This window comes from Dasypus novemcinctus, chromosome 6 (genome assembly GCF_030445035.2).
Source record: "Dasypus novemcinctus isolate mDasNov1 chromosome 6, mDasNov1.1.hap2, whole genome shotgun sequence".
In the NCBI taxonomy this organism is placed as follows: domain Eukaryota; kingdom Metazoa; phylum Chordata; class Mammalia; order Cingulata; family Dasypodidae; genus Dasypus; species Dasypus novemcinctus.
The window spans coordinates 46979668-47003245 of record NC_080678.1 but is presented as its reverse complement, the minus strand read 5'-3'; the positions used below and the strand labels follow the sequence as shown (position 1 = coordinate 47003245).

The window sequence follows — 23578 nt, the reverse complement described above, 5'->3', positions numbered from 1 at the left end:
TTTCTATTTATTTTTTATAGCTGTGATGAAGTAGAAACAGCACTACATTTGGAGTCTGAAGGCCCTGATTTTAGTTCTGACTGTGACTTCCTTATTAGCTTAAAAGACATCATTTCAATCCATGTGAGCCTCAATGTCCACATAGTAAAAGTGGGATGATAATGCCTTTCTTATAGGGTTTTTTACGGTTAAATTTTAAAAAATGTATATATAAGAATGCCTTTTTTGGTAAGGCCAAAAGAGATGATTACTTTTACTCCAGTGTGACCCACTGAGTAGAGCTGTCCTGTGGGGTCTAGTTTGATCTCTTTGTGTATAGTAATACTGGTTCAAATGCTTGGGGATCTTCTTCCATTATGTATAAAACTAATTTACAAGTCTTATGATTCTAAAGAAATAATTCAAGAAAATGATCAGAAACTGCATTTCCTATAGCAGATACCCTCTTCCATTTAAACTAGTGTCCCCCATACGGTGGGCTGGAACATCCTTGCAGCCTCCAAGCAGTAATGGTCTGAATTCATGCCCAACTTTTCCCATCAAAAAAAATTTTCTCCCAAAGACACCTTTTTCTGTGTGTTCAGGTCTCCTGTAGCTAAACAAAAAATAAAATAAAATCAGCCATTACTCTCTTAAGCTTCGGGAACAATTTAAAAGTTCCCTTTTATTTCATTATGCAGAGCAATTTATTTCCCTTCAACTTCCTTCTCTCCTATCAGACTAGCCTAGAGTTATGTCATCCCAAACAAAAGAATGACTTTCCCCCTGAGGTGAATTCTGTACTTTCCCAGAATGCAGAAGCAGCTGGAGTAAGTTTTTCTCCCTTTTAAAAATATATTCCCTTTCTGATAAAGGGTTGTGGTTATGAGTAATAAAATGCAAATTTACTTAAGAGCATTTAAGCTATCATAGCTTTTTGTCATTCTATATTTTTTTCAATCAACTGATACTAAAAGTACAATTACTATTAGTGTGGGTTTGAAAAATGTTTTGACATTTAAAAGGGGTCCTCATACTTGAAAAAAGAATTGAAATCTCTGGGAAAAAAACCTTTTAGCTTATGAGATACTGCCTGAACTCCTCCCTTCCCCAGAACTACTACACAGAAGCTGGTGCTAATCTGAATGAAGTTCTTGTCAGGGCCTGGGATGGGATTGGGGGTTTGTGTTTTAGGGTATTTTAGGAGTGAGGTTGAACATAAGCAGGTGTCCAGAGCAAAAGTGAGCTTGGGAAGAAAGAGGACAGTCAGAAGTGGGAGGCCCAAGAAGCAAAATTCAGATGTCAGATAAAGCCGTCATGGGCAATTTGGGCTTTAACACTAAATTACCCACAAATCAATGGACATTTGTAAGAATTTAGGGGGAAAAGGGTACTTTGTTTAAACAAAAGGTTCCAAACAGATTCCTCTTGACGGTAGGTTCCCAGCCCTAGGCATCTTTTTTGTGATATTGTATAAAGCAGCAGCATGAGTAATAAGGGATTGGGAGAGATTTTCTGGGAAAGGGTGGGAATGAAGACTTTTCCACCATGTTTTTTTCATCTTTGCTGTTGTTGAACAGCTCTAATGAAGTTTAATTTATAAACCATACATTTCACCAACTGTAAGCATACAGAGAAGTGGATTTTATGTGCATTTACAAATATGTATCATCACCATAATCTAATGTTGGAACATTTCCAATACCTCAAAAAGTTCCCTGGGCCCTTTTGTAGTCTATATCCACTCCCACCCCTCTAGGAAACCACTCTTGTGCATGCTCTCTCTGTAGGTTTTCCTTTTCTAGAAATTTATGTAAATGGAATCATATAATATGTAGCCTTTGTGTCTGGCTTCTTTCTTGTAGCATATTTTGAGGTTCATCCATGTTATAGTATTTATCAGTAGCCTGCTCCTTTTTTTTTCCTGAATCGTTTTCCATTATATGGATAAAATACCCTATTTTGCTTGTACATTCAACAATTACAGGGCATTTGGAATGTTTTCAATTTTGGGCTATTATGAATATTCCCATACAAAACTCTGTATGGACATTATTTTTATTTCCCTTGGGTAGATACCTAGAATTGGAATTGCTGGCACGTAAGTACTTGTTTAGATTTCTAAGAAACTGCCAAACTGTTTTCCAAAGTGGTTGTACATTCCCAAGAATAATGTATGGGAGTTTCAGTTTTTCTTCATTCTACCTAACACTTGGTATTGCCAGTTGTATTAGTCAGCCAAAGGTGTGCTAATGCAAAGTACCAGAAATCTGTTAGCTTTAGTTGCAAGACCCTGAAGAGTCCAACTAAAGGTTGATTTCTTACCCAAAGTCATTTGCCACATGTTGAAGCAAGATGGCAAGAGATGTCTGCAAGCTTTCAGCATTCCTGTTTCCTCTTAAAGCTCCATGGGCCCAGCTTCTTCTGATTTCAGGGCTTCTTAGCTGCTCAGGGCTCTGGTCTCTTTAGCTACAAACTATCAGGTGAATGACTTATCTCTTTCTGGGCCCCTAGAATTAAGTTCTCTCCTCGGCCGTATCTATGGAGCTTTCTCTTTTCCCTTGTATTTTTCCTGTGCTCTCCTTGATTGAATGTAGCCCACCAAGGGGGTGGGAACTCAACCCTGGGTTATGCCCTCCTAACGTGGTTGAATCAAAACCGTAATTTTGATTTAATCAAGTAAATGTAAAACTTTTGAATTTAATACAATCAAAGGGTATCATCCCTAGAGGAACAGACCAGTTTATAAACATAATCTATGTCTCTTTTTTTGGACTACATAAATAATATCAAACTGCCATACCAGTCTTTTTGATTATTTCCATTCTAGTGAGTATGTTGTGGAGTTTCATTGTTGTTTACATTTGCATTTTCCTATTGAGTAATGATGTTAAGCATCTTTTCATGTGCTTATTAGACAATCATATCTTCTTTGGTTAGACATCTACTAAATTTTTTTTTCCTCGCTTTTTATTCCGGTTGTTTGTGATTGTATTATTGAATTGTAGAAATTCTTTATATATTCTGGATACTATTCCTTTATAAGATATAGGATTTGCAAATATTTTCTCCCATCTGTAATCTTTTAAAATCATTACTTAAAATGTTTTTACCCTCTAAATTTTAGTCCTCTGGGGCAAAGTCCTAAGTCATGAAGGTCAGAGTTGATATTCAAATTATTTAACTACTACCATTGACCAATCAGAATGGATGTGGTGATATTGAGTAAAAGAGGGTTCTTTTCTCCTGATGCATCTTTAAAGCCAATTCTTATGACACCAGGGTTGCAAAGAGAGAAAAAACTATTTGTTTGTGCAAGCAAAGGAGGTTCAGTTGCTTTAGGTGGCCAAAAAACTAACTCACTGATCTGCAGAATTTCTAATATTTTATAACATTGGCATGCTAATGAATAATTGGAGTGGAACTGAACACGGGTTCCTTCCTTAATAAATAATAAGGGGCTGAACAGGATTGCCAAGGGTGGGGCAGCAAACCAGGATAGGGGTATACAGAACAAAGATCAGTTACAGAGTCTTTCAGGTGGTTATTAAACAGAGGTGGGTAGAGTGGTTACCATCCCAAGAGTAAGTATACACAAGGGTGAGTTTGATCTAGAATTACCATCACAGGAATAAGCATTCGCAAGGGTGAGCTCAATTTAGAGTTACCATCACAATAGTAAGCTTATGTAAAGGTTGAGTCTCAAGTAACCATAAACATGGTGGGACCACCCTAGCCAGTTTCAGTAATTAGAGGTGTTAGCCTTTTGTTATTTTATCATATAAAGGCATCTGTATAAGATTTAGTAATCATAGTTATTTGTTAATTCTTAACCCTCAGTTACAACTCCTCCCTCTCTGTTTCATAAAATCCCCAATTCTTGGCGATGATTTGGGTGTCAGATCTTTCTGGCTTCTTCATGCTGAAAAGGGGCATCAACATTATGGGGAAAGGAATGCAGCTGGTTGACTTCTGGGTTCCAGGACTTTTCTGGCATAGTAATAATTCAGAGACTTTCTGATAAGTAAACTTAATATGTAAATTGAGAATTATAGGGTTGAATAGCCATATTACATTGGGGAAATAATTTTATAACCTCTCTCAGAGAAAGCCTGGAATATCCTTTGGGCTTTGCCTGTTGGCCGAAATCTGCATAAGAGTAACCTCCAGAATGAACTCTCTACTCTATTTGAAATCTCTTAGCCATTAAAACTTAATTCTGTTCTATCCCCACCCATCCCAATTTTGGTCTAATCCCATGTTGTCAGGGAGGCCCCATCACTGGGAGTTGTGAAGTCCTATATTGCTAGGAAATATCTTTGGAAGGTAAGTCTCATATTGCCAAGGAAAAGTTTATCCTTGGAATTCCTGTCCCTTGTAGGGGGGGGGGAAGGTAGTGAGAGTTTGGCTTAGAGAGGCATGCCAGATTTGAGGAAAAAGAGGTTCTCTAGAGAGGGCTCTTAGGCATTAATTATAGTTAGGTTTAGCTTAGTCATTACAGAAATACGTTTCATGAGTGCAAGCCTCAAGATCGAGGGCTCAGCTTACTAGCAAGGTTCTTTTTCACAAGTTTACCTTACAGAGTTCTGTTTCAATAAATTGGGAGCTCCTAGAAGTTTAATATTTCTGTGTTTTTCCCAGTCCTTAAGGGACTCTGCAAATACTTTTCTATTTTATGCCCAAAACTCTTTGAAATGCATCAGGGTGTTAACAATTCTGTATAGAATATTACAATCTCATTCACTATTTTTGGCTCCATGTTAGCTATGCCATTTAAATAAGCTGACTAGTTAGGTTAAATTAGTTAGTGCTCTACAGAAATTTAAAGAATTTTCTTGACAATATAAATTTCTCCTTTTGGTCCCCATAGTACTTAAAGTTTTAAAATACTGATAATATTACATTTTTCCTTGCATTCTGATTCTCTTTAGTCTTTAGATTAATTGAGGTCTCATTATTTTACTTCCTTTAATTGGGGTGGTCCTTTAGAATTAATGCTGTTTTTTTTCAGCACCTTTAGAGCTGGTTAACTTTAGCTCTCAGTTCCAAGTATCAGACAGGCCCTAAAACATATTAGGTTATACACAAAGAGTAAAGCATTTTAGGACTTAGAAATAACAAGCAGAGATTAGAGCTCAGGTGTAAATATTACTGTTAAATAGTTTACAATCTAGGCCCTAATTTCCTCATGAGCATTTTATTATTTTTGTTTATATTTTTCCTTTTTTTTCTTTCTTTGAGCATTTTATTTTTTGTGTGTGATTTTTTGTATTTATTTTTTTAATATTACATTCAGAAAATATGAGGTTCCCATATACTCTCCACGTCCCTCACCCAACTCCTCCCCCCATAACAACAATCTCTTCCATCATCATGAGACATTCATTGCATTTGGTGAATACATCTCTGAGCACCATTGCACCTCATGGTCAATGGTCCACATCATAGCCCACTCTCTCCCACATTCCACCCAGTGGGCCATGGGAGGACAACTGTCCCTGCAGCACCACTCAGGACAACTCCAAGTCCCGAAAACACCCCCACATCTCATCTCTTCCTCCCACTCCCTACCCCCAGCAGCCACCATGGCCACTTTCTCCACACCAATGCCACATTTTCTTTGATTACTAATCACAGTAGTTCATGAATAGAATATCAGTAAGTCTACTCTAATCCATACTCTATTCCTCCATCCTGTGGACCTTGGAATGGTTGTGTCCACTCCACATCTCTATCAAGAGGGGGCTTAGATTCCACATGGATGCAATCCTCCTGCTTTCAGTTGTAGGCACTCTTGGCTCCCTGCTATGGTGGTTGACCTTCTTCAACTCCATGTTAGCTGAGTGGGGTAAGTCCAATAAACCAGGGTGTAGGAGCTGAAGTCTGTTGAGGCTCAGGGCTTGGCTATCACATGGTCAGTCTAGAGATTCAGGTTCCCCTGGGTATATATTAAACCCCAGCACCAACTACAGTTCCGGTAAAAGTAACAGGAGAGGCTTGTGGACAAAGATCACATCTGAGTCCAGCTCCATCACACAGAAACACAAACTCCAAAGTAGGGCCAACTGACATGGCCCTGAACTCCATCTGCCGTGACCATAGAACCTGTGGGAACCTGTGAGTCTCTGTAGCCCTCAGAAGAACCAATACCCAGGGTTGCTATTTCTAGAGATCATTAACTATAAACTATTACAAGTTTTGTGACTGAATTTACTTTTATCAAGAATATATTAATAGCTAAAACATTACTTATAGACTTGCCTTGCTTCTCTTTAAGTCCCTTTTTTTTGAAGGTGGGCTGACTCATGCTCTTTTAAAGAAGCATCAGAGTAGAACAGTGTAATGATAAGAGATTTGGTTGTTTTCAAAACATCACATTTTCCTAAAAATAACTAAAACTGTCACCAACAATATCAATATGCAGATCAGTATTAGGATAGAATAGACAGTGAGAACTTCAAAAGTCCTTAAGAATTTTATATAATCCTCAAATATATAAGTAAATTACACAGTTAATTTCTTCATGTTTTTTCGTTTTGAAAGATACTGTTTATCACAAAGAAACTTCAGTAGTACCAGAATAAAATTGGTTTTCTAGTAAATTTTATGAGAACCTAAGATTCTCAATGCAATCAGGATTATCTTTCTATTATCATTGCATAAATAATACTTCTCTTAGTAATATGTAGAAGTCCACACATTTACAATAGTCTTAGGGAATAAATACTGTGATTATGCACAGTGTTTTATGACAGACCAGTTTTTTTTTTAAACAAAAATTGATAAAAATTCTGATCAGAACAAAATGTGACTAAAATTTAAAATATTGTCAAAATAACATCCCATTTAGTCCAGAGGTGCATGTGGCACTGGTGGGAGAGAGCATGTCTTTTGAGACCAAGGTTGTGGAGGCTTTAATCGAGGTGGCAGAGGTGGTGGCTTCCATCAGGGTGGTGGCAGCAACAATCACTTTGGAGGTGGAGGTGGCAGCAATTTCAGAGGCGGTGGCAGAAGGTAGATTTGGACGAGGGGGTGGTCGTGGAGGCTGTTAAAAAGGCAAAGACCAAGGACCTCCAGAAGGTGTAGTTTTGTTAAGAGAGTTCCTCTATCCCTGTGAAGATGACATAGTTTGTAAATGCACCACAGATGAAAATAAGGTACCTTATGTCAATGCTCCAGTATATTTAGAAAACAAAGAACAAATTAGAAAAGTAGATGAAATATTTGGACAACTTAGAGATTTTTATTTTTCAGCTGAATTGTCAGAAAACATGAAGGCGTCATCCTTTAAAAAATGTTATATAGAGCCATATGAACTGCTGCCACTGCAGAGATTTTTACCTTGACCTCCAGGTGCAAAAGGACCTCCAAGAGGTGGTGGCAGGGGAGGTGGAGGGGGAGGAGGAGGAAGAGGAGTAGGTGGCAGAATTGGTGGTAGAGGTGGCAGCTTTAGAGGTGGAAGAGGAGATGGAGGCTTCAGAGGAGGAAGAGGGGGTGGTGGTTTCAGAGGGACACGACATTAAGTTTAACAGTTGACAAGAAGACTTCGCCAGTTAACTTCTGTATTAACCTGCATGACATACTTCAACTATGGATCGGGAAACTGGTTATTAAAACAAGTTTTGAAGAACTGGTCATTTTATGATATGGAACTTCAGCATCAATATAATGCAAAAATGAGTGCAACAGAGTAGTCAGTTTTGCTCTAAAAGAGAATAAACTAAGTCTTTTAATGTTTTCTACAATGCCTGGCACTCTGTGGGTGCTTAATAAATGGACAGTACTTTTCATCTGAAGAATATTTGAATTTTAAATAAAGGTTTTTTTTTTTACTCCTTTAAAAAAATAACATCCCATTTAAACTTTTCCATAGTTTACATGGGTGTCATATTTTTTAGTCTTGAAATATATTTTTCCTTTGTGAATTAAATTATACATATATTGAGAACTTTAATTTTCCTAAACACATAAATTAAACACCTCACTTTTTACAAAGTGAAAAAACAAATTGCTTTGTAATAGTTTGTAGTTAAAAAATATCCATAAAGATTTTATTAGAATTTTAAAAGTTGTCAGTTTTGAACATTATATTTAAATAGGCCTCTATCACAATGAGAAATAAGTTAGTTAAATAGTTTGGAAAAGACTTAACTTCCAAAATAGCAATGCATTTTTTAAAAACCATTGAAGATATGATGAAACCATTCTGATAAGGCACACATTCTTTGCTCTTTAAATACATTAATGATTTCAAAGGACTTGTATAGCCTTCCCCTCAAAACTGACCAACCATTTAAGAACAACCATTTAAGAAAAACTGTGCTACTTTAACAGAGAAAGCCAAATTTTAGTTTTGCATCAGTATACCATTCGGTAAACAAATCTTAGCATAGGTTCATAACAGATTAAGGTGGCATCCAACAGGTTCTTTGTTATTATATAAAGTTACCTTTTTTTTTTTTTAAGATTTATTTATTTATATATTTATTCCTCCTCTTGCGACTTGTTCCTTTTCTTTTGCTGTCTCTTCTCTGTGTCCACTCGCTGTGCGTTTTTCCTGTATCTGCTTGTCTCCCTTTTGTTGCATCATCTTGCTGTGCCAGCTCTCCACGGTGCACGGGCCATCAGCTCTCCGTGGCACAAGGGCCAGCTTTGCCTTCACAAGGAGACCCTGGGACTCGAATCCAGGGCCTCCCATGTTGTAGATGGGAGCCCAACTGATTGAGCCACAGCCGCTTCCCATATATAAAGTTACTTTTTGTTATCAATATCAACTTACAGATTTTTACTTAATAAAGGCTTCCTGGAATCAGATATTTAGATTGAAATCTCTCTGTTTGCAAAATGCTTTTACAGACTTTCTATAGCCTATAATTTCCTGTAATCTTTTATAACCATTTTTAGCCATATAGACCAGTTACTTTAAGTTTCACCTTAAATGAGTTTATTGAATTACAGTCTGCAACAAGTGAAATTTACTTCCACTAACTGTTCTGTAACTTTCAAAATCCATTCAAGTCTTGTCCTACATATTTCTACCCTGGTTTTATGAAAACCAGCCATCTTCTCTTAGGATGAAACACTTGCTTAAACAAGCATTCACAAACCTACTTCTTTTCATTCCATTTAAGTCTTGTCTTACAGCCCTCATTCTGTTCTGTGAAAAACTAGTTAGTTCACATTTGGCAAAACAATTATTTTTAAAAGGTGTTTGTAAAATATATAACAATTTCATTAATTAAAAACTAACAATTTTATCATCTTAAAGATTTGACAGACTTAATGTTAACTCATTAGTATCTGGATAAACTTAGGAAGATTACATCCAAATACAATAAAATTAAAACAATGATATTTTACATAAGAAATGTTTTTCTTTTCCTTCATGGGATGTTAAAACCTCTTATTTTTATCATAACTTAAAATTATAAATAATCCCCAAAGTGTACTGACTATTAGGATCTGAATCTGGAGGATATTTTATATTTGTTTTAATTATAATTTAGAAAAATATTTTCATAGCTTTTACAGATCTTTTTCTTACTGAAATTTGGCCATTGGGTTTTTTTTTTAACATTTATTTATGTCATCTGAACCCCACACCCCACCCCACCCTATTGTTTGCACTCGCTATGTGCTCTCTGTGTCTGCTCATCTTCTCTTTATGAGGCTCTTAGAATTGAACCTGGGAGGTGGGAGCTCAATTGCTTTAGCCACACCCACTTCCCTGCCCTTTGGGTTATTAATTACTCTCATCTCAAGGCTGTTAAAATTTAATTGGGGAATTACAGGACAGACTATACCAAACAAAGTTTATTCTGTAATATCCTCTCTGCCCCTATCATTTTGTAATTTCCAGGCCTAGCAGACAGAATTCTAAGCTAATCTCACATCTCCCCTATCTTTCCATACCCAGCTCATCTCCCAGTTTCCTAGACTGGTTTTAATGAGTCAGTGGAATTCAGTAAGGGTTAGGAGAAGACCTTGGAGGTAAGATAGTCTGTGGAAAGATTGTGGAGGAATTCAGGACAACCTTTTTAGTTTCTTTTTTTTTTTCTTTATAGTTTCTTTAGTCAGATTTTTATATGATCGTTTTCATCCTGTTTGACTTTTCTAATTTGGGATCCAGGAGTATTCATTTACATATATAAGTGCTTATTTAATTTTTAGCAATTTGACTAGAGCTCTCTTAAGAATTTTCATTTGTTAATTTGATATTCCCATCCTGAGGTATGAAAATATACACTGAACAGACACAGACACAAATAGAATTAGACTCAACAAAGAAACATAAAACTCACTAATTTGACTCATAGTTCTCTCTTTTGGTGTGGTTGTCTCCAGGTTTTCCATCATTCCACATCTCTGGTTTTTACTGCTTTTAAGATCTTCTCTGGGGTCAGTGTTGCCCATAATATGCAAGCTCATTCTTAGAAGCACTTTCATATATATAAAATTGAAGAAAAAGTTATTTGGGCATTATTTGGTTAACAGGTTTTTAGCAAGGAAGGTACATTTAGGAAGCTATACATCAAATATTTGGTTTTTAGTAGTAAAGTTCCCCTTCCCGTGGGTCCTTTCATTCCAGGTTTCTGTCGGTTCCCACCTCGATGTTCTCAGGGTTTTTCCCAGGCACATCTAGGACAATGTCTTTTCCAGTGTCCTTCTTCTTTGCAGTATGCACATTGATTGTTTTTTTTTTTCCTTATTTCTCCCCCTCCCCCCACCCTCTGTTGTCTGCTCTCTGTCCATTTGCTGTGTGTTCTTCTGTGTCCGTTGTATTCTCATTAGGCAGCTCTGGGAACCCATCTTGGGACCTTCCAGAGTGGGAGATAGGTGATCATTCTCTTACTCCACCTCAGCTCCCTCGTTTGCTGCATCTCATATTGTCTCTTCTCTGAGTCTCTTTTTCATTGCGTCATCTTGGTGCATCAGCTCTCCATGTGGGCAGCTCCACTCCTGGACAGTCTGCCCTCCTGCATGGGCTGTACTCCTTGTGTGGGGGCCACTCCTTGTGCAGGGGGCACCCCTGTGTGGGGCGACACTCCTTGCGCATATCAGCACTCCACATGGGCCAGCTTGCCACATGGGCCAGGAGGCCCTGGGTATCGAACCCTGGACCTCCTATATGGTAGGCAGAAGCTCTATCCATTGAGCCATATCTACTTCCCTTGATTGGTTCTTTTGAAGCAGTCTAGTTTAGGGAATGAGAAGACGAATCTGGAACCTAGCAGAAAACCATGGCCATAAAACTCAGGGCCATGGAATTCTACCTGGAAATCCTCTGAGAGAAAGACCACCACCAGAAAGCTTTTGGAAGAACCCACAAGAATTTTCCTTGATTGTCTGAGATCAAGGAAAAGCTTGTATATTCTCAAGAGGCCTTATCATTGCCACTTCCCTACCACTCTGGGAATTGATGGGTGGGATAATCATTCAAAACAGCCAACAACTGGAACCCCTCCTCCTGAACATTAGCAAGTGGTTTAAATGGTTTAAAAAGCAAGCATAGAGACTAAATCATCCCCTTTCCCCCCTTCTGTACCTAGACTAGCCTGCCAGTATACCTGAGAACCCGTAACAGTTATTTTCTCCCATTTCTATCCTCTTTCCTCATTTCCTTAACAAATACTGGCCTTACTGAACTGGCATGTTCTTAAAATCTTTTATGCGACATAACCAAGAACCTAGAGGGAATCCGGCAACACTTATTTTTAAAATTTCCTGGAGCGGTGGATGTTGGGCTCAGAAGTTTTACCTTTTTGAGGCAGCTTGTTCTGATTGTTTTTGGTTTATTAGAGCTTTCAGTAGGGTCATTTGCCTTCTGAAGTACAGAGTTTCTTTAATCTGGTTACTATAGGCAATGCTAACTAAACTTGAGATAGGTATTTCTAGTCCCCCATCGTTAAATATAGCTTCCTTCTTATATTTGGAGAACTTTAGGCAATAAAGGTTATATCTAAAAGTTTGGTATTATCTGAACTTTTTGGATCTATATTAGTGTATTGCCAATAGGCAGTATAAATTCTCTATTGGAAAGTGGAGGCACTTTCTTCTGATTCTGGTATTACTTCACTTACCTTTTCTAAGTTTATAGATTCAGGGACCTCTTTCTCCTCTGCTGTCAGCACCATTAGCATTCTATTTAAGATTCCTTGCTGGTGCTGCTAATTTCTCTCTAGCATACCCTGGGTTGCCAGGAGTTTTTTTTCTTTCTTTGTTTCTTATCTGTTTCCTGCTCTGCTTCTTCATTTACTATTTTCTCTTCATCTCTGGTTATCCATAAGGTCTCAGTACCAGTCCAACTACAGGTTGGAATAATGAAGCTTTTTTCCCTGGGTCCTTTCTATAGAGGTGGGCCACTATTTTCCCACCTATGTTAATCTGACAGAGGGAATGGGGTAAGCATGTACATAAATTCGTCTATTCCAGAGGCATTTCCTGGAGTAGAAATTTTTCTGGCTTAGCTGCTGGTCTTAGAAAGCTGTCCTGGCTCAGTGGACATAAAGAGTTTTTCCCTATAGGACCATAATCTGGCTATTTTCTTCCTGATTCTAAGTTAAATTGAGGCCAAACTTTGTTACAGGAAAAAACCATTTCCTGCTTTCTTGCTTTTTCATAGACTCGTGGCTAAGATCTTCCTGTCTTTCAAAATACCGCCGAAAGTAGTACATTTAGGAAGGCTAGTAAAATCAGAAATTCCCTTTTTAAAGAATTTCAGTAAGCAGTAACCAATTAGGAATACTTGGGTATTATAACTACACTGAAACAGTAATCTAGCAGTTTAGACAGATACTGAACATTTACTATACCTAAGTAACACACTTAACAGACACTTAGCACTTCTTATATTCTGGAGTACTTTCCAGGAGTATTTTTAATAGACTCATGGTTTAGGAGTATACTTAACTGACAGACTTAAGATGGGGGCTTGAATCCCAGATGGGATGGTACCGCCCCCTCCCTCCCCTCAAATAAGAAAAGGCAGAGGTCAGAGCATGGGGAATAGTTCTGGAAGTTTAAAGGGACTCGAACCACTGAACTAACTGATTCACTTTTACCTGGTGACCCACTGACCTGCTCACTCAGACCAATGCCTGGACTCAGGACAGGAACTGTTTCTATCTTTGAAGATTTAAATCACCTTTAGGGCCTGGAGTGCCAGTGAGGTAGAAAAAACCTGATTGTTGAGCTTTTAGACCAAGAGGGTCTAGTAGCTGCAGAAAGTGCCTACCTCTCTTGCAGCAGGGGCCTCAGAACCTCACACAGTCACATTCTTTCAGGGACCCCTTTGTCCTTAGTCCCACTAGAGTTGCCAAATTGATACTGACGAAAAGCAGGAGACACGGATTTCAAAGAGAGAGAAAGTTTATTTTATTGTACAAGGAGAAGTCCATTGCCTTTGCCTAAAAATTGTCTCCCTGATATGCAGAAATTCTATTATTTTATAACATCATGTTGCCAATGAATAATTGGGGTGGAGCTGAACACAGGTTTTCATTAATAAACATTGACAGGCTGAAAAGGATGGACGGGGATGGGTAGCAAACCAGGGTCAGTCACAGGGATTTGGGATAGGGGTATACAGAATGAAGGTCAGTTACTAGGTTTTCATATGGATATTAGACAGAGGTGAGGGGAGTGGTTACCATTACAATAGTAAGTATACACAAGGGTGAGTTTAATCTAGAATTACCATTATAATAGTAAGCATACACAAGGGTGAGCTCAATCTAGAATTATCATCACAATAGTAAAGATACACAAGAGTGAGATTAAGCCTAGAATAACCATAAACAGGGTGGAAAGGAACACTCTAGCCAACTTCAGGAATTTCAGGTATTAACCTTTTGCTATTTTATAATATAAATTTATCTGTATAATGATTTAGTAATCATAATTATTTGTTCTTTTTTTTTCCTTTAGGAGAACCTGGGGATTGAAACTGGGTCCTTGTACATGGGAGGCAGGCACTCATCCACTGAGCTCCATCTGCTGCCCCCATTTGCTAATTCTTTTTTTTTTGTAAAATTTTTTTATAAGATTATTCATTTATTTCTCTCCCCTTTCCCCCACCCTGGTTGTCTGTTCTCTGTGTCCATATGCTGCATCTTCTTTGTCCGCTTCTGTTGTTGTCAGCGGCATGGGAATCTGTTTTTTTTTGTTGCGTTGTCTTGTTGTGTCAGCTCTCCGTGTGTGCGGCACCATTCCTGGGCAGGCTGCACTTTTTTTGCACTGGGCGGCTCTCCTTACGGGGCGCACTCCTTGCGCGTGGGGCTCCCCTACACGGGGGCACTCCTTGCATGCATCAGCTCTGTGCAGGGGCCAGCTCCACACAGGTCAAGGAGGCTGAGGTTTTGAACCGTGGCCCTCCCATGTGGTAGACAAACGCCCTAACCACTGGGCCAAGTCTGCCGCCCATTTGCTAATTCTTAACCCTTTGTTACCGTGGGTCATAGGGCTGGATAATGGAGAAGGGGGAGGTACTCAGTGATTTGGGGCAGCAACTATTTACCAGCTAATGTGGAAGTATTTCAATATTTTAGCAACTGAACAGTTGAATCAGTGTATACCTATTGTGAAGTCAGAAGTACATCAGATATTGTCAATAAATTTGAGGGAAAAACAGGAGTGAAATCAGGCAGGGTTCTGTTAGCGGATTGTTCTTATTTCTGGTTCTTGGCTTATGTCACATAAAAGTATTTAAAGACATGCCATAGGATAGGCAAGGGAGTAAAGAACTTATTAAGAAACAGGAAAAATAAAAGTCCATGTCCGGGACATGGACTGCAGGTAATGCAGCGTGAGGGGCTGGTGGGGCCCCAGGTCAGGCCATTTTAATGTCTTTCCTCCTCCCACTTCATGATGTTGAGGAGGGGCCCCAGCTATTTGCTGTTCTGATTGGTTGCCCCACCTGTCAGTTCCCAGGGGGCCAATGGTGAGGCCTTTTGAAGGTGTCGGGGGCTTACCCTTGACTCTGAAGGGGATTATTGTGGTCAGGGTCTTCCAGGGTCTTTCTGGCAGTCTTGTTTTTAGGAGGCTTCTAGGTAGGGTCTCAAGGCCATGTTGCCTGCCGGCCATGTTGTTTGTCGTCCCTCACCCATCTTACCCCTTTCACTATACTAAACATCCTCAGTTCCTGAGGTATCAGTGTGGCAGGACAAAGAAGAAACCTATAGTCTCATCAGTGGACAGGTAGGGATCTTTCAAGAATCAAGATTTATCTCTCAACAAGAGTTGGGCTCCTATGAGAATCATCAGGGGAACTCTTTTAAAAATACCTCTACCTGAGTCTCAAGCCAGACCAGTTAAATCAGAATGGCTGCAGATGGTACTCAGGTGGCTATAGTTTTAAAAGCCTCAGGTGATTCTAATGATACCCACATTTTAGAACCCTGTGGAGAACCCAATATTGCTTTGAACAGGATTGTATCCAGTCCTGAATAAACCACATAAAATGAAGATACTGTGTTAGGCTTGCAAACACTTTGTGCTGCTTAAAGAAATGTCAGAGAAACGACATCTCCCTTTTTTTGTTTGTGCATTTACTATGCATCTAGCATTCTTTAAAGCTTGTGACCTCAATTTAATTCATCCAGCTATCTTCCTGGGTCCTGGGTGGAGTTCATTCCTTTTTTTTTTTTTTAATGTTCTCTTTTTGTATGAGGGAAAACTGAGAGTCAGAGTGATTATACAGTTTACCGAAGCTCTCACATGATAAGGGCAAGCGTTGGCAAGCGTTTTCCTTTCTCAGAGAAACAGAATTTATATGAAAAGTGCTGGGAAGCTACTATTGTAAACATGTTCTCAAATTATGAAGACCAGAAAGAGACTTCCAAGTCACTACAATGTCTGGTGCAAAAGAATAACACAAAAACTCTTACTCTGCATTCTTAGAATAGTTTTTCATTAGGTTATGTTTATTTTTGGTACATTTCTAACAAGGTTGCTTATCTGGTTTCCTTGTTGTCAGATTTAGAAGCAGAAAATTAGGAAAGGGAGAAGAGTTGCTCCCTGTTGGCACATTAAAACAGTGAAAGTTGGAGCAAGAGCCTCACCGCAGTGAAGGAAAAATAGTTTCCTCCTCTGTAAAATAAGTTGGCTGAACTGGTTAATCTTTGAGTTCCCTTCCAGCCCTAAAATTCAGTGTGTTTAAGAGAAAAGGTATAAAAAGCTGCAAAAAATATGTAAATAATTAAAAAGTACATGGTAACCAAAAACCTAGAAATTTGGAGGCATTGTGGGGAAAATAATCCTAGATAACTTGATAATGCCTGAGGGAATAACTGTCTGTAAACAGTACAATGCTTAATGCCTGTGATGGTGACACTGAATCATCAGGAAAAGATTAAATTTTGTTCTGTAGATGCTTTGGAATGCAAGGAAGCACACAAATTACTTAAGAAAGATTTCACTTAAAAATAGTTACCGAAAGTTTTGCTACTTAAACATCTACAGTTCAAAAGATTTACATAGTGGAGTTTCTTCTTCTCTGACACACTCTTTGTTGCTTTATGGGGTTTTTGCTCTTTGATAGAATAATTCAGAGAGTTGTAAAGGGATCTTACATCTGCATATTGCCTTAAACTAACTTAAAAGCAGTTTCTACCCTAGATTACAGTTAGCACTGTGACAAATTTCTAGTTTTTCTTATAGTGTATCCTTAGTATTGAACTTGTTGAACCCAGTCTTATTTTGGTGCTTCTCACATGTTACATGGTGAGCGGTTAATGGGTCTTTTAGACTATCAGCTTCTTAAGGTTGACACCTGAGCTGTTTTCATTTTGGTATCCTTTGAATCTCAGTACATGCATGCTAAATAAATGAATGAGTCAACAAGTCAGTGAATGCATGAACTGCAAAAGAATAAAGTTCCTTTGCTGTCCTATTTCCAAATTATGTAGATTTGTCTTTTACAGGCAGTGCCCCTTGCTTACCTTTCTTTCCATTCCCCCTACCACTTTCCTGGTTTTAATGTGCTCTAAGTTAAACACCATTAAAAAAAACCCAATTCCCCATATCCTCAGTGTTTTAATAGGCTGCTCCAGCAAATAACATGAAATGGGTTGGCTTTAACAGTGGGAATTTATTAGCTTGCAATTTTGAGGCTGAGAAAATGTCCAAATCAAGGCATCATCAAGGCAATGCTCTTTTCCAGAAGACTGGCTGTCGACAGTCATTGGCCCCTTTGTCACATGGCAAGGCACATGGTGGTATCTGCTAGTCTCTCCCTTCTCTTCCAGGTTTGATTGACTTCAGCTTCTTGCTTCCCTGACTTTCTCTCTTTGTCTTAATTTCATCCTCTTATAAAAGATCCAGTAATAGGATTAAGGCCCATCTTGAATGAAGTGGGTCACACCTGAACTGAAGTACCCTCTTCAAGAGGTCATGCTTAGAATGGTTTCACACCCACAAGAAGGGATTAACTTTAATAACATGTTTTTCTGAGGGTATATACTGCTTCAAGCCACCTGACTCAGTGTTGAAAAATTTGAAAATACATGAATGGATAAAGATGAAAAGAAAAAGTGATCACCAAGAATCTCACTGTTCAGAGAAAATCACTGTTGACATTTCAGAATACATCCAGCCTTTTTTCTTACACGTTTGCACATATAAATTAGATGTGTACTGTAACTTAGCCTCTTCTCTGAGCACCCCCTAAAGAAACCATTTGCAGAAAAATATTTGTAAACAGTATAATATACTGCAAAGTTCTGAAGTGGGCTAGTAAGATAGGGAATTAATAGATGGATCTGGAACCTGGCAAGAAGTCCACGTGGACATCAACAACACCAAGATGCTGCTGGAAGACCCTCCCCCAAGATTATGCCACTCACAAGAAGACTTCCTTCAGAACCAGGAGTCGCCCTGGATAGTCCCCCAGGATAGTCCCCCAAGGACTTCATCATTGGGCTCTCCTGGGAGATTGATGGGGGAAATAAGCAATCAAAGTTGTCAACAGCTGAAACTCCTCCACTGCCATTAGCAAAGGGGTGGAATAATTAGCAGTTTAAAAAGGTCCAAGTTCTCTGTCTCATGCTCTCTTGCCTTTGGACCTGGGCTCCAGCTGCTTCTCCCTGCTTGGATCACCACACAAGTAAAACCTGGGCATTTATAACATGTAATGGGAAAGTGTAGCTGTAAATCAGCCCTCTTTATCACTTTTCAACCCCTTCCTCTCTATCTGGGACCCTGCTCTGTTATTTTCTCCCATTTCTTCCCATTCCTACCTGAATAAATTATTGGCCTAACTCACCCCATGTGCTGTTGAAATTCATTTCTTCAGCATAGTCAAAGAACCTAAACAAAATCCATAACAGTTCCTTTGGGAATAGAGTTTTGGTTTTCTTTTTTAATCTTCCTCTGCCTTTTGTGGACACCAATCTTGCTTCCTCCTAGCTCTTTCCTAGGTTTCTAAAATCTTATGCCTTTATTACTTAATATTCAGAGAACTTTTAAACTTTTGCATTCATACCCAGCATTCTCCTTAAAAGATTCTGATGGTGGAGGTTGTAGAGGGAGGTTTCAGACTACAGATACAGTTTTATATCTTGCTGTTTTTCATTTATAATTATATTGGGGGAAGCAGACTTGGCCCAATGGATAGGGTGTCCACCTACCACATGGGAGGTCCGCGGTTCAAACCCCGGGCCTCCTTGACCTGTGTGGAGCTGGCCCATGCGCAGTGCTGATGTGCGCAAAGAGTGCTGTGCCACGCAGGGGTGTTCCCAGCATAGGGGAGCCCCACGCGCAAGGAGTGCGCCCCACAAGGAGAGCCGCCCAGCGCAAAAGAAAGTGCAGCCTGCCCAAGAATGGCGCCCCACGCATGGAGAGCTGACACAACAAGATTACACAACAAAAAGAAACACAGATTCCTGGTGCCACTGATAAGGATAGAATTGGTCACAGAAGAACAGCAAATGGACAGAGAGAGCAGACAACTGGGGGGAGGAGGGAGAGAAATAAATCTTAAAAAAAAATATATATATATATATATATAATTATATTGGGAGCAATTGCCAAGCCATTAAAAAAACTATGTTAGTAATTGCATATTCATCTACCATAATTTATTTAGCAATTTCCCCCTATTTGTATATTCAATTGTTTCCACTTTTTTAGTATTAGGACTTGTTTGCTGTTCTGATTATTTTCTCATGAAATTTCACTTAAGTGGAAATTATAAACATTTGTGCATTTTTAGTGTTTATACCACATATTGCTACTTTCTCCAGAAAGATTCTACCAATTTATTGTCCTCTACTAAGTCTTTGTAAGAGTATCTGTTTCATTGCTTTCTTGCCAACACTGGATAGTATCATTTAAAAACAATTTGTTTTTTAACTTGGCCAATTTAAGAATTTTGGTTTGCATTTTTGATTAAGGAGGTCTAACTTTTACGTTATGTTGACTGTACTTATATTTCTTCTTTTGTGAATTATCTTTGCCTATTTTAAAATTTGGGTGTTCATTTTTATCTTACTGATTCAGAAATAACTAATTTCTAGTTATAATATTATAAACTTATAAAATTATAAAGGAAATAAAATTCTTAATTTTATCACCGAGAGTTAGTTATCATTAAAATGGTGAATATCCAAAATTTTTTCCCCTATTTCAGTGTCTATTAATTTCTAAGAGTTTTTATGTTTGTAGGATAATCCCTTTTTTATCATATATATTGCAAATACATATTGCTGGTTTGACATTTGCCTAGTTTTGCTTTTTTATTTTGTATGGTATTTGTGATACAATAGAGCCCATCTCTTTTCCTCTTATTATTTCTTAGAATGCTTTTTTTGTTTAAGATGTCCTTGTCCATCCTTTGACAAGTTAAATAATTGCTTTTATTTTATTTTAGCTATTTCATGGATTTTTAAAAAAACATTTAGTTCTTGAATTAGTTGTTTTCATCCTCATGTAAGAAGACTTTATACATACTAATGTCTATTTCTGAGCCATTATTTTTCTGATTATCATTTCCTAATCCAGTACTTGCTATTTTAATGTCTCTGATAAGGTCTTTATTTCCTTTTCCAAATTTCTTGGCCAACCTGATCCTAATATTCTTCCGAATGAATTTGAGAATCATTTGATTCATTCTCAGAAGAGTAATTTCTATTGCATTTTTGGGATCTAAAATTTCAAATCAGCTTTTACTTATTATCGGATATAATATCCTGTCTGACCCCTCTGAGGATACTGAACTTTAAAAATTTATACTTATTTTACACTGGTTTCCTGTTTGGTCTCATAATTCGTCCTATGGTGTTCTTTCTTGTTGAGTTTGGTGCCTCACTTTGGTGATATTGGTTTTCCTCAAGTGTTTTGTTGTTCTTGGTTGTGAACTAGACTTACGGGTCTGTGAAGAGTGTATCTTTTTACTGCGGAAGCCTCCAGCAACTGTGAGGGAGGGCAGGATGCATTTCCAGGGTGGATGTTCTACCAGTTAGGTTTTTGGGTAGGGGAAGAAAGGAGAATGGCAGAATTGCCTGTCTGTTCCTACTGTGGTGACTCTTCCCACCCACTTCACACTGTTGGCTGCTCTAGAGACTCCTCCTGTAGCCACCACCTCTAACCTTGGAGCACCTCCAGAGGCCCTAACTTGTTTTACAGTGTAGTCCTTTTCTTTGAGCATATTGGGCCATGATTCTTTTTCATTCTGATCTACTTTACCTTCTTTCTTTGTTTTTTTTTGGTCTGTTGAAGTCACCTCTTCTTGTTTTCCAGTATTACTAGGGATTTAAAAAAAAGTCTTTTCACATTAAGGAAAGAAATTGGTGTACAAGGGTGTACAAGGAATTAGCATACACATGTGGAGACTACATTGTAAAATGGGCTGTCATTCTGAGCCAATATTAATTTTTTGTTTTTGTTTTGAGGATTTTTAATAATGGTTTTAATATTATTAAATTTCTTTGTAGTCTCTCTTTTTTTTTTTTTGAAGATTTATTTATTTATTTCTCTCCCCTTCCCCCACCACCCTGGTTGTCTGTTCTCTGTGTCTGTTTGCTGCATCTTCTTTGTCTGCTTCTGTTGTTGTCAGTGGCATTGGAATCTGTGTTTCTTTTCGTGGCATCATCTTGCTGTGTCAGCTCTCCGTGTGTGCGGCGCCATTCCTGGGCAGGCTATACTATCTTTCACGCTGTATGGCTCTCCTTACGGGGTACACTCCTTGCATGTGGGGCTCCCTTATGGGGGGGACACCCCTGCGTGGCATGGCACTCCCTGTGTGCATCAGCACTGAGCATGGGCCAGCTCCACAAGGGTCAAGGAGGCCCGGGGTTTGAATCGCGGACCTCCCATGTGGTAGACGGACGCCCTAACCACTGGGCCAAGTCTGCCGCCCTCTTTTTTTTTTTTTAAGATTTATTTATTTTTCCCTACCCCCTCATTGTTTGTACTTGTGTCTGTTCATCTTCCTTGTTTCTTTAGGAGGCACCAGAAACTGAATCCGGGACCTCTAATGTGGGAGGGAGGTGCCTAATTTCTTGAGCCACCTCTGTTCCCTACTTTTGTTGTGTCTCTCATTATGTTATTGAGTCTCTTGTTGCATTATCTTGCTGCATCAGCTCTCTTGCTCCTCTTCTTTAGGAGGCACTGGGAACCTCTGCTCCCTGCTTTGTTATGGTTGTCATGTTTTGATTCTTGTGTCTCTTTGTGGCATCATCTTGTGTGTCAGCTTACCACACCTGCCCATCATGCCTGCTCACTGTCTTCTTTAGGAAGCACCAGGAACCGATCCATGGACTTTGCATGTGGTAGGTGGGAGCTCAATTGCTTGAGCCACATCTGCTTCCTGGTGATTGTATTTTTTATTGGACATACTGATATCCTGCTATCATACATAAATTTCCTAATATTAAACTATTCTTGCATTTCTGGGTTTAACTTCTTCCATTGTCATTATGAATGATTGTTTTAGATTATTTTTAAATTCTCTTTATTTTTTTTTAAGATTTATTTTTTCCTGCCCCCTCCCCTGCCCCTAGCTCCGCCCTGCTGTTTTTGCTGTCTGTGTCCATTCGCTGTGTGATCTTCTGTATCTATTTCTCTTTTTTGTCTTCTCATCTTTCACCTTTAGATTCAGAGAAATTCAATACTGGGAACCTGTGATGTGGAGAGAGGTTCCCTGTCATTTGTGCCACCTCAGTTCCTTGTCTCTGCTTTGCTTCACTTTGATTGACCCTCCTCTTCATCTTTCTTTTGTTGAGTCAACATTTTACTGTGTGACTTACTTGGATAGGCACTGGGTCACCATGTGGGCACTCACGTGGGCACTTGGCTTACCACATGGGCACTTGTGCAGGCACTCAGCTCACCATGCAGGCACACTTTCTCTTCTTTTTCACCAGGAGTTCCCAGGGATCAAACCTGGGTCCTCCCATGTGGCAGTTGGAGGCCTTATCACTTGAGCCATATCTGCTTCCCTGTTTGTTAGTATTTTATTGTGATTTTCATGTCTCTTCCTCATCACATTTATAATTATTTGTTTAATGGCTAGAATGTAAATACCATGAGGACAGAGATCATCTTAGCATAGTGCGGGTAGATAAGAGACCCTAAAAACAACTGTTGAACTTAAGGACATGGGACCGGTCTATTAGTTTCCTAGGGTAGCCATAACGAAATTGCTACAAATTCGGTGGCTTAAAACAACAGAAATTTATTTTTTTCGTGGTTCTAGAGGCCTGAAGCCAAAAGGCAGGCTTGGTTCCTTCTGGAGAATGAGGGAGAAACCTGTTCCATGCCACAATCCTAGCTTCTGGTGAATGTTGGCAATTCTTGGTATTTTTTGGCTTGTAGGTGCATCACTCCAGTCTCTGCCTCCATCTCCACCTTCACATGGCCTTACCCTCTGCGTGTCTCTGTGTATTTTCTGTCTCTTCTAAGGACACTTATCAGTGGATTTAGGGCTCACTCACTCTAACTCTAGGATGACCTCATCTTGGGATCCTTAAATTTATTACATCTGTGAAGACTATTCCCAGATAAGGTCATATTGACAGGTACTGAGGATTAGGACTTACATATGTCTTTTTGGGATCACTATTCAACCCATTATACTGATAGGTAATTTTGACTGTTTGCTATGGTCTGGAGCTGTTTTTGTGAGCTAAGAGTTATGTTAGCTTCATAAAATAAATTGGGTAGCTTTTCATTTTTTTGTCTATATTAGAATGAAAATAAACCTTGAAATTTGAAAGGACTCATCACTAAAACCAATTTCTGTTATTATTTGTCTATTTTCATTGTCTACTTCTTTTGGAGTCAATTTAGGAAATTTCTATCTTCCCATGGCTATTGCAAATTAGCTGAATCATACATCTTACTTTACATGAAATTAATATGGCATTTGCCCAATGCATCTGTGTTTATCCTTCAACTTTTTGTGTGTTTTTTTTCCAGATGTGTTTATCTTAAGGTGTGTATCTTGATGAATATTTTAAAAGATAATATGAGGGATTTTGTTAACAGTCAAATTACTCATTTACATGATTTTTATAAGTTTTTTGTCTTTGTTTTTTGTGAGGGGTGGATATTTTTCTGGGAAGCAGGGAGTGACTGATACTGAAATGCTACGTGGATGCCATTT

General features: G+C 38.7%; 1 protein-coding gene and 1 pseudogene across 2 annotated transcripts in view; both read left to right on the top strand.

The window, feature by feature from the left end:
• HTR7 (5-hydroxytryptamine receptor 7) overlaps positions 1-23578 on the top strand; it is a 115873-nt gene that overhangs the window by 29960 nt on the left and 62335 nt on the right. The gene's annotated exons all lie outside the window — the stretch shown is intronic.
• Positions 3866-7502, top strand: LOC139439158 (H/ACA ribonucleoprotein complex subunit 1 pseudogene; annotated as a pseudogene).